Source organism: Pygocentrus nattereri, chromosome 15 (assembly GCF_015220715.1).
Source record: "Pygocentrus nattereri isolate fPygNat1 chromosome 15, fPygNat1.pri, whole genome shotgun sequence".
Classification (NCBI taxonomy): domain Eukaryota; kingdom Metazoa; phylum Chordata; class Actinopteri; order Characiformes; family Serrasalmidae; genus Pygocentrus; species Pygocentrus nattereri.
The window spans coordinates 3,208,861-3,222,126 of NC_051225.1; the positions used below are offsets into that span (position 1 = coordinate 3,208,861).

At 46.2% G+C, this 13,266-nt stretch overlaps 1 protein-coding gene across 1 annotated transcript in view; it reads right to left on the reverse strand.

Annotated features, from left to right (window-relative positions):
* The window catches only part of insrb (insulin receptor b), a 124,954-nt gene that overhangs the window by 25,045 nt on the left and 86,643 nt on the right, over positions 1–13,266 (reverse strand). The window lies entirely within an intron of this gene.

Genomic DNA, 13,266 nt, shown 5'->3' on the forward strand with positions numbered 1-13,266 from the left:
CAGCATTTTCAAACGGTCCCAATCTAGTGTTTAAATCTCGCACACAGATGAAATTAAAATGCTGATAATAAAGATCTAAAGTGACATTAATCACATTAAGGAGAAAAGAGGAGAAAGGTAAAGGGAGGATTTTTTGACCAGAGGGTTGGCATCCCCTCACTCCCAATCCTCTGGTCTGGTGAATTCTGTACAGCTCATCTACAGCTCTGCCTAATGTATACGTGTGTTTAGTTCATTTCAACTGTTGCTATAATTATTAATAATAATAATAATAATATCAACCAAAAGTGCTTTTGTTGAAATACATTAGCACTTTGTACCTACAGAAACACAAATGGAGCTGTGATTGGTCACTGTACTCAGCAAACAGCACTGTGATTGGTCACTGCCCACAATAACCACTGTAACTGGTCACTGCCCACAGTAAAGAGCACCATGATTGGTCACTGCACACAGCAAGCAGCACTGTGACTGGTGACTCCACAAAGCAAACAGCACTGCGATTGGTCAATACAAAGAGGTGGGTGATATGCCAAAAATATTATATCACAATACTTTGACATTTTACAATACATGATTTTTATATGCATCATAATATTTATTCTTTCTGAGATTTATTCATTTGGACCAGACAAAATAGAGCCTATAATAATCATCATCATCATCATCATCGACCCACAATTACAATCATTTTATTCAGTGTTTAACAAACCGCACTAAATCTAATTGATTAAACAGGCCTGAATGTGCTCACTTTGTAATGAAACATGCAGCTGGTCAGTCCTGATGTACTGACGATACGCTCAGGAAAGAGTGACCTAATTTATTATGATAATGATAATATATCGTCATATTGTCCACCCTCATCACAGCACACAGTAAACAGCGCTGCCACTGACTGAAGGGCTGTGATCTCAGCCTTTAGAACAGCCAACGTGGTCATGATGATTAATAATCAATACACTGTCCATCTCCGTCAATCAGCACGGTCAGTCCCACTGTGTGATGAAATCTGACAACGCTGTCTGGCCAAACATGCAGCTCACAGTCCGGCGGTAAATCTGCTGGACTTCATTAGTGTCATAAAAACCCCTCCGTCATGTGACGGTAGGTCAGACCCGCAGGAGCAAAACAACATGGACCCCTCCGGCTGAGAGCAGGCCGGGGCAGGCCACAGCAATGCCTGAGTAAAAACAGGTGGGGGGGTGTAGAGACACAAAGGAGAGAGAGAGAGAGAGAGAGAGAGAGAGAGAGAGAGAGAGAGAGAGAGAGAGAGAGAGAGAGAGAGAGAGACAGAGACAGAGGGGGACACATGGGGGCAGTAGAGGTGGAGGTGAGAGAGTTCAAGGGGGGAGTGTAGAGACACAAAGGAGAGAGAGAGAGGGGGGGGGGAACCGAGAGAGAGAGAGAGAGAGAGAGAGAGAGACAGAGAGAGAGAGAGAGAGAGAGAGAGAGAGAGACAGAGAGAGAGAGAGAGAGAGAGAGAGAGAGAGAGAGAGACAGAGAGAGAGAGAGAGAGAGAGAGAGAGAGAGAGAGAGAGAGACAGAGAGAGAGAGAGAGAGAGACAGAGAGAGAGAGAGAGAGAGAGAGAGAGAGAGAGAGAGAGAGAGAAAAATAGAGGGGGACACATGGGGGCAGTAGAGGTGGAGGTGAGAGAGTTCAAGATGTCCACACTGATTGGACGGATGGATAAAGGCAGGCTGAGAGCGGTAAAGAGGGAAAAATCAAAAAGGGAAGGTGATCAAAATAAAGCACTAGAGCCCTAAAAAGACAATATAATAATAATAATAATTTATTCTGAATGTCTTTTCTCTTGCTCACTGCTAAATATTATGGCAAGTAAAATCATCTCACACAGCCACCACATCTAATAGTTGTATGAATATTAAAACGTTGTATAACTTCATTTAAGTAATTTCTGTATTTTTGTCTAATACTAGAAAAATTGATTTAATACAAGCTGATTTATCTGCAAATGCAATAAGAATAGTAAATTAAATTAAAATCTAATCTAATCTAGAATCTAATTCATAATATTACTTTAAAGCATGCATACAGCCACATTCAATAACCCTGTAATATAAATGTTATAATGAGAAATATTAAATATGCTGACAAGAATTATGATTTCACTTGCCAAAACCAGAGAGGAAGACATACGGAGCATAATATTATTATTATTATTATTATTATTATTATTACTACTACTGCTACGCCTCTTAGCGCAGCCTCCTTTATTCACCGGGCAGAACTGTGTTCATTCTGTGCCGTTTCCACACAGACACAGACTCAGACTCCTGATCCTGCAGGATTCCACTCCACAGCTCTGCTGCAGCCCGAGATCCGCCCTCACCCTCAGCCAATGTGTTTGCTGTCTGTGGAAGGCAGCCATTCAGTGGCCTCTTCCAGTGAAGAGAATGAGCCGCCCATACTTAACCCCTCACACACACACACACACACATACACACACACACACACACACGCACGCACACACAACCCTACCCCTCACACACACACACACACACACGCACGCACACACACACAACCCTACCCCTCACACACTCACACACACACGCACACACACACCCGTACCCCTCACACACACCCACACCCGTACCCCTCACACACACACACACGCGCACACACACCCCCACACCCCTACCCCTCGCACGCACACACACACACACCCCTCACACACACACACACACACCCCTACCCCTCACACACACACACACGCACACACCCCTACCCCTCACACACACACACACACACACACCCCTACACCCCTACCCCTCACACACACACACACCGTACCCCTCACACACAGACACACCCACACGCACACACACACACCCGTACCCCTCACACACACACACACCCCTACACCCCTACCCCTCACACACACACACACCGTACCCCTCACACAGACACACCCCTACCCCTCATACACACACACACCCACATGCACACACACACACACACACACACACACACCCGTACCCCTCACACACACACACACACCCGTACCCCTCACACACACACACACACCCGTACCCCTCACACACACACACTCCCCTACCCCTCACACACACACACACCCCTACCCCTCAAACACACCCACCGTACCCCTCACACACACCCACACCCCACCCCTCACACACAGACACACCCCTACCCCTCATACACACACACACCCACATGCACACACACACACACACACCCGTACCCCTCACACACACACACCCACACGCACACACACACACACACCCGTACCCCTCACACACACACACACACCCGTACCCCTCACACACACACACACACCCGTACCCCTCACACAGACACACCCCTACCCCTCATACACACACACACCCACATGCACACACACACACACACACACACACACACCCGTACCCCTCACACACACACACACACCCGTACCCCTCACACACACACACTCCCCTACCCCTCACACACACACACACCCCTACCCCTCAAACACACCCACCGTACCCCTCACACACACCCACACCCCACCCCTCACACACAGACACACCCCTACCCCTCATACACACACACACCCACATGCACACACACACACACACACCCGTACCCCTCACACACACACACCCACACGCACACACACACACACACCCGTACCCCTCACACACACACACACACCCGTACCCCTCACACACACACACTCCCCTACCCCTCACACACACACACACCCCTACCCCTCAAACACACCCACCGTACCCCTCACACACACCCACACCCCTACCCCTCACACACACACACACACACCCCTACCCCTCACTCACTCACACACACACACACACACACACACACACCCCTACCCCTCACACACACACACACACCCCTACCCCTCACACACACACACACCCCTACCCCTCACACACACACACACACACACACACACACACACACACACACACACACACACACCGTACCCCTCACACACACCCACACCCACACACCCCTACCCCTCACACACACACACACAGACGCACACCCCTACCCCCTCACACCGTCACACTGCCGTCCGTTCTTCTGGAATGTGCTTTGCTCCCGCTAAGTGTAAGGTTCTCCTTCAAGATTGGTCAGCAAACCCACCGTCCTTATTTTTAGCTGGACATCAGTTAGCCATCGAGGATAGCTTCACATACCAAGGAAGTAATATATCTCACGCCGGGTCGATCGAAGATGAAATTAGCTCACGTCTGAAGGACGTGTCGCTCCAAGTTAAGGGGCGTGAGGAAGACTCGCGACGCCTAGCAGTATTCGATCACAATGGTCTTCGTCAGTTAGCTCAAGTAAGACTAAGTGATAAGGTGAGTAATGCAGAAGTGAGGCTCCGGGTCCTGGGGAAAGATCTAGGACAATATTCGATAGTTGAAAGAATCCAACTAGCTAGACTGCGTTGGCTCGGGCAGGGCACACCCTGCGAATGGAGGAAACTGGACCACCAAAGCGGGTATTGTTCTCTACTGCAGGAAAGGACTGGAAAAAGCCTCGTGGTGGTCAACCCATGACCTGGTCCAGAGGCATGAAGAATAGCACTAAAAATCTAGGTAAAATGGGAGCTTCCCGTCTCCCGAAAGACCATGGTCACGCATGGCTTCATACACTTGAAGCATTTCTTCCCATTTTCCTTTTGCTTTTCCCATCCCTCCCCATTTTACTCATATAAACCGTGTCTCTTTCCAGCCGTTGATGCGTGGCAGTCAGCAGTGGTACTCTACACCTCTGATACACTGTATTTGATGATGATGATGACCCCCTCACACACACACACACACCTCACACCCCTCTCACACACACACCCCATGCAAACACACACACACGCAAACACACACACACACACGCACCACACATACAAAACACACAGACTCACGCACCACACACAAAGACACTCACCACACGCAAACAGACTCACACACACACCACACGCAAACACACACACACACCTCACACCCCTCTCACACACCTCACACCCCTCACACACACACACACACACCTCACACCCCTCTCACACACACACCCCATGCATACACACACACAAAGACACACACACACACACGCACCACACATACAAAACACACAGACTCACGCACCACACACAAAGACACACACACACACACGCACCACACATACAAAACACACAGACTCACGCACCACACACAAAGACACACACACACACACGCACCACACATACAAAACACACAGACTCACGCACCACACACAAAGACACTCACCACACGCAAACAGACTCACACACACACCACACGCAAACACACACACACACACCTCACACCCCTCTCACACACCTCACACCCCTCTCACACACACACACACACACCTCACACCCCTCTCACACACACCCCATGCATACACACACACAAAGACACACACACACACACACGCACCACACATACAAAACACACAGACTCACGCACCACACACAAAGACACTCACCACACACAAACAGACTCACACACACACCACACGCAAACACACACACACACACACACCACACGCAAACACACACACACACACACCACACGCAAACACACACACACACACACACACACACACACACACACACACACCACACGCAAACACACACACACCACACGCAAACACACACACACACACACACACGCAAACACACACACACACACACCACATGCAAACACACACACACACACCACACGCAAACAGACTCACACACCACACGCAAACACACACTCACTCCACACGTACCCCACACACACACGCACATACACACGCGTACCCCCCCCCCACGCAAACACACTCTCGCACCACACACACACACACACGCACACACACACCCCTCGCATACCCCTACCCCTGACAGTGCTGCTACTGCCAGCTTAGGGTGCTCAACAAAGACTGGAAGGCCACACCCCCCGCACCCCGGCCCTATAACCCACCCCCCCCACACACACACACTGGGCCTCGCTTCTTCATTCATAAGCCTCGCGCTCCTCCGCCTCACACACAGCACGAGCACGTCACACACTTCTGCTAATACAGCCACATTTCAAACAACAGACCAGCGCTGTGATTCTATCACTTCATACTGTGATTATAACTGTGACTATGCTGTGCTTTCAGCACAGAATTCAATACACAGATCCTATAATCCATGTTTTTCCTTCATCAATTCAATGCTTAACTGTTTTATTAAATGTGTTATTAAATAAAAAACTAAATTCATCAACTGAATCAATTAAATTGAAGCTATATTCAACATCAAAGAATAAACTGCACGCTATGTTCAGGCTACTGTATCTGTAAAGGCCGGGCACTGCATTAAAATCAATGGAAATTCACTGAAATTTAAACTATTTTTTTTTTTCAAAAAACGTTAGAACATCAATAAATAACACTAAATTTTGCTGATTTTCTATAGCAATAAGCGCATATTAAAAAGACAAAATATTAAATAAATTGTAGCTTAAACTTCTGCACACACTGCAAAGACGGCATCTTGTCAGGTAAAAGTAGGTTGTTCTCTCACTGTACTGCAGATAATTGTGCTTGTTGTATGAAATGTGCTTGAATCCAGCAGCACTGCCAGTACGGGGAGATCATTTTACTCAATAAAATGACCTAAAACAAGTAAAACATTCCCAGAAATAAGCTGGATAAAAGTGCAAAACCATCTCAGAGTGGAAAATATTAGACATATTTACGAGATTTAAGATCATTTCACTCGGTAAGATGATCGTTTTTGCAGCGCAGGCCACATTTTGTGTGTTAATATTTCCCCCGGTATGTTTTATTAGGCAAATAAACAGTAATTGTGCATTACAGCGTGCAGTAGTGAGCTCTGTGGAGGATGTGTTAACTTATTCACACTCAGAAAATCAACAACCGCCTGGTAATCTGAGCAGGAGTGCACAAACTTCTGCACACGACGGAAACCCGGACGAAACGTGACGCGAGTTCACAGCCACCACTTTAATTACGTTAATAGGATGATTTATTTCTCGGGCGTGAGCAGCAGCTCCCTCGCGATCACAGGTGCGTTCTGTTTGCGTTTTCCCGTCACGCGGACGCGGACGGAGGACAGACGCGAGGAGCGGGGGACGGCGCCTCCTCCTCGGGAGAACAGGCCTTCAGTCGCAGAGCCGTGAGAACAATAAACACACTGTAGCCTGAAGGCGCTTCACTCCTAAACAGAGCTCACCTTCCACCCAATAACAGCCACAGCCAACTTACACAAAGACAGACACACCCCCCGAAACACTCCCGCATCCCCCCACACAAACACCCCCACCCCTCCCCCCACTCACACAAAAACAAAGCACTGTACAGCAGCTTTACTATACATACTGATCAGAACAGAGAGAGAGAGATAGAGAGAGAGGAGGGGGGAAGAGAGAGATAGAGAGAGAGGAGGGGGGAAGAGAGAGATAGAGAAGGAGAGAGATAGAGAGGGAGAGAGAGAGGGGGGGGAGAGAAAAAAAAGACGGGGGGGAGACAAAGAGAGAGAGGGGGGAGAGAGAGAGAGAGAGAGAGAGAGAGAGAGAGAGAGAGAGAGAGAGAGAGAGAGAGAGAGAGAGAGAGAGAGAGAGAGAGAGAGAGAGAGAGAGAGGGAGAGAGAGAGGGAGAGAGAGAGGGAGAGAGAGAGAGAGAGAGAGAGAGAGAGAGAGGGAGAGAGAGAGAGAGAGAGAGAGAGAGAGAGAGAGAGAGAGAGAGAGAGAGAGAGACAGACAGACAGACAGACAGACAGAGAGAGAGAGAGACAGAGAGAGAGAGAGAGAGAGAGAGAGAGAGAGAGAGAGAGAGAGAGAGAGAGAGAGAGAGAGATCATCTCTTGGTCTAATTTTCTTTTTCTGCCCAATTTGTGTAAGTTTGTGTAATTATGCGTCTTTCTACTGTAACACTGCAATTTCCCTTCGGGATCAATAAAGTTCCATCCATCCATGTATCTATCTTTCTATCCATCTGTTTATCTTCCTATGCATCCATCGCTCTATCCATCCCTCCATCTGTTTATATATCTTTCTATCCATCCATCTGTCTCTCAATCCATCCACCCATCCGTTAATCTATCTTTCTATCCGTTCATCCATCCATCTTTCCATCCATCCATCCCTGTCCCAATCTAATGCTTTTGCCACTAGCGCTATGTTAGATCCAAACTAGCACACTAGCCACAAGCTAACGTGTCAGCCACAATACAACACACCTGTAAACAACCCACGCGCTGTGGCGTCGCGTCCCTTACGGCCGATGTGGTCAACAAATAACTGAAGTTTTTAATTAGCATCTCACAAACGGCCAACTCATGACTCACTGGTACCGATAAAGGCTGCAGATAATACGCTGGATAATCTTATAAGTGCATTAATATCCCAAAATGGATTTAAGATCATTTTACACGACATGACTCCACGAGTCCACGATGCTCAGATAAACGTCTCACAGCTACAGGGACTAATTACGCTCTCTATACACTGAAACAAGCAGCAGGTCAGAGTTTTGTACTGATAACATCCACAATACTCAAAGCACACCGTCATGTACTTTATCAAAATGATGGATAACGATCGATATCATACTGATCATGATAACGATCGATATCATACTGATCATGATAACGATCGATATCATACTGATCATGATAACGATCGATATCATACTGCCCAGCCCTAAACAGGCAGGAGTATACAGACGTAGGCTTTACAGTAGAAAAGCCACTAAACTAAACTCACGGCAGCCAAAGAAGTTCAATCAAGTGTTTCTGGGGGGGGAATTACGGATATAAAGGACCAGAGAAAATCCAACAGGGACAAAATCCGCCCAAATAAGAAAGAGAAAACAAGGCAAATACAATGAATCGGGGAAATTCCTCCACCACAGCTTCAGCTCAGCTCGGTTTCTGAGGCGTCTCCCCAAAACGAGTCTCAAACAGAGCGTGAAACCGACTCTCATCTGGAAGTGAGCTTCCTCGCTAACGCTGCCGAGGGAATGTGATCCTGAAGGAGCCGAATACGTGCGAGTAGTGATAGAGGAGGGAGTCTCAGGCCTGCTCAGACAGGCTGTGGGAGTGGCTCATAGGGAAGAGACACTCACAAAAACATGGAAACGAGAGATTTACATGGCTCGGTGTTGTACAGGCCTGTGTAATAGTCAGAGACCACCCTTCACTATTTCATTACCAGTCAAAGCGTCCATACGGCACAGCTCGTTATTCGGGAGATGTTTCTGAGGAGGTAAGACACAAAATAATCCATTTGCATAAGAAAAAAGACAGTCAAAGAAAAATGAGTGTGAAGAAAGACCTGGTCGACCCCAAAACTGCCCCCATCAGATAAACTGCACTGAAAGCTTTGATCTCTGAGAGAGAGGAGAAGATCAAGCTGCTTCAGATCTGAAAACATCCACAGGTGTTTCTGTCCATCGTTCCACTGTGAGAAGACCACTCAGTGCTGTGGGTCTGAAAGGACGTGTAGCTGATCAAGAAGAACCTCACTGAGAAAAGGAGACGGACACATCGAACAAAGAAGCTGGATGATGGACTGACCGCCCCAGAGTCCAGACCTCAACACCACTGAATGGGTTTGATTAGCTCAGAAAATCATCAACCAGCTTCTGAGACTGAGCTTTGGAGGCGTGTCTGCAGGTTCTCTGAGGAGCTGAAAGTGAGTCTTCTGAGAAGAACGGAAGCTGGAATGAAGGGAGAGAGCGTCACACTGACTGAACACATCTGAGATTAGATTTAGTCATTGAGGCTTCTGGGTAATTTTCTAAATTTTTGAAATGATGCCGTCTAAATCTATATTAATCCAACACTTTGGTCTATAAATGTCCATCATGTGTTTTGTTTGATGGCGTGGTGGGTAGCGCTGTTGCCTCACAGCAAGAAGGACCTGGGTTCGATTCCCCAGCCGGGCGACCAAGGTTCTTTCTGTGGGAGTTTGCAGGTTCTCCCCATGTCTGTGTCCCCTCCACAGTCCAAAGACATGCAGTCAGGCCAACTGGACATGCTAAACTGCTCCTACGTGAGAGTGTATGTGTGTATATCTGTCTGTCTGCCCTGTGATGGACTGGCGACCGGTCCAGGGTGTATCCTGCCTTCCGCCCGACGTCAGATGGGATAGGCTCAGTTTGATTCGGTTTCCCCATATTTAGAGACACAAGATGATTTCAGAGTCAAATCTATCAGCAGCGAAGTGCATCAGAAACACGTTTAGATCCAACGATGTATTTATTGTACAGAGTGTTTCGGGGATGCGGCGTTACTGCACTAAAATATCTGCATTTTATTCATATTCATAGTGCCCAGGATAATGTAAACAAAAAAGGTCCTCTGAAAGTTCTGGAAAGTTCTCTGAAAGATCTGGGCAGTAATTACATTGCAAAAATGATAATCCTGTCACATAAAACTCTCTTAAAGAAAGTCAATAAATCTAATATTTCTCCCGTTGCACTTACTGTAAGCTTAATGTAAGAGTATTTACCTTGTTACTAGACATTTGAACTTGCTTTGTTATTTTATTGAGTAAATTTATCTTAAATATAGCCAGTAAATGTAATATTTCTCCCAGTGTGTTTATTATAAGCTTAACGTAAGATTATTTACCTTATTACTAGACATTTGAACTTGCTTTAAGTTATTTTATTGAGCAAAGTTATCTTAAACATTGCCAATGAATCTACAATTTCTCCTGATGCAATGGTGGGAAACTTAATTTAAGATTATTTTTAGACATTTTTACTTGATTTGAGTAATTTTAGTAGTAAAATTCTCACAATATTGGCCGATCATTTTGCGTGTTGTAGGAAACGAGCCTGAAACCAGCAAAATTATCTGCCAGTATAGAGATAATTTTACTTGATAAAACAAGTAAATAAGCTAAATAATAAGTGCATAACCATCTCAAAATGGGAAATTAGACAATGTTGACTAGATTTAAGATCATTTCACTTGACCAGACGCCATTTTTTGCAGGGTAAAATGTCTATTTTTGTGCTGTAGTCATGCCGACCTCTGGCTCCCATCATGTAAAGACATGTTTCTCTAGAATTAAAAGAAAAAAAAAAAGTCACTGTTTATCTAGAATTAATCATTTGCCATCAACCTCTCTGAAGGACGTTATTCACACCTGAGTCACTGGACTACGCAGAAAGTTTGAACGAGCAGAGGAATTCCCCTTCACCTTCTACTTCGTTTGTCTAAAGAGGAACACGCTCATGTTTATTGTTGTTTTGGTTGTTGGAATAACAGCAGGTCCGGTTTACAGCCACCCTGAATTGTATTCTCTGAGTACTGAAGCTTATTACGGCCACAGTAACCTAAGAACACGCGTCGAGTTGGCTGGGCGTCTCGTTTTTGTTCGTCTACCTGAGTGGGGGACGTTTCTTAAAGCTTCAGACCTCCACCATCCAGAGCAGAACATCTGGACTGTGATTTCAACATCACATCTCGTTTGGCTTCTCAAAATAGAGCCACTGGGTCACTGAATATATTCAGCTGCATCAAATCTGCCTCAACCTGCCTGAGAGGGACACAAACATTTAAAAGGAAGAAACACGAGGAAGTAAAAACAATTACTCGGAACGAAGCCACGCAGAACCGAAACGGACTTTGAATGATTAACCGCTCACGCAATGACCTGTTCAGGCTGAATCACAAGCACGGTAACGTCTCCAAAATAAGTTTATAGCTTCCGCTAATCCTGTTGCTTTACCAAAGCGTATGGATTTTAACCTCGGCTGCAGGTTCACTGGAGCTGCACGGCCACTGAAGAAACCAATTAGCATCACGCTGGACTGCTGAGTTTTGCTGTTAAGAGATGGACGCACATGTGCGGCACCACAACGTCGCAGGTCCAGGTGGGAAACTTTGATTTTTCAATGAGCCCCGAGTTCCCGAGTCGGGGTCGTGTCAACAAACATACACACATATTGATGCTGTCGGAACAAAACCTCGCATCTCCAAAATTAGAACTTCACAGGAGAAGGAAAAAACACTCTACTTTTAATGTAAGTCAAGTCAATGGAACCAGACATCTCTCCAAGTAACTTGGGATCATTTCTTTTGGTCCATTCGTCATGAAATTTACATACAATATAAAGGACGACAAGTTCTTTCAAATGATGTCCAAACCTGAAAAATGACAAAAACGGAGATATGAGGTTTTGTTCCGACAGCAGCGATATATCATGTATATGATGTTTATACACAGGCCCTTTCTAATAATAATAATAATAATAATAATAATAATAATAATAATAATAATAATAATAAGGCTCTTTCTAATAACAGAAAAATAAAAGTAAACCATAAACCTTCCACTCATACCCAACCAAAACCACCGGAACACACATCAAGTCGTACTTACGACCTCCGAAGTCGTAAGTAGGAATTTCCGAGGAGGACCTGACGGCAGCATTTGTCAAGAGCTCATAAGCCTGGACTGCGGGATATAATAGTATTAAGGAATACCGCAGTATCTGAAAATCCTGGTGTTTAAAAATGATGAGTTTTTCAAAAATATCATGGGTCAAATGTCCACTGGCGTCTGAGTGGCTGAATAAACACATTCTGCACATTTAGATTTTAGAGAGGTCACTGACTGGATAGCAGCTAAGCACAGGACAGCGCACGTCACTAGAGTCAGGAATCCTCTAAAGACGACAGCGCACGTCACTAGAGTCAGGAATCCTCTAAAGACGACAGCGCACGTCACTAGAGTCAGGAATCCTCTAAAGACGACAGCGCACGTCACTAGAGTCGGGAATCCTCTAAAGACGACAGCGCACGTCACTAGAGTCGGGAATCCTCTAAAGACGACAGCGCACGTCACTAGAGTCGGGAATCCTCTAAAGACGACAGCGCACGTCACTAGAGTCAGGAATCCTCTAAAGACGACAGCGCACGTCACTAGAGTCAGGAATCCTCTAAACACGACAGCGCACGTCACTAGAGTCGGGAATCCTCTAAACACGACAGCGCACGTCACTAGAGTCGGGAATCCTCTAAAGACGACAGCGCACGTCACTAGAGTCGGGAATCCTCTAAAGACGACAGCGCACGTCACTAGAGTCAGGAATCCTCTAAAGACGACAGCGCACGTCACTAGAGTCAGGAATCCTCTAAAGACGACAGCGCACGTCACTAGAGTCGGGAATCCTCTAAAGACGACAGCGCACGTCACTAGAGTCGGGAATCCTCTAAAGACGACAGCGCACGTCACTAGAGTCGG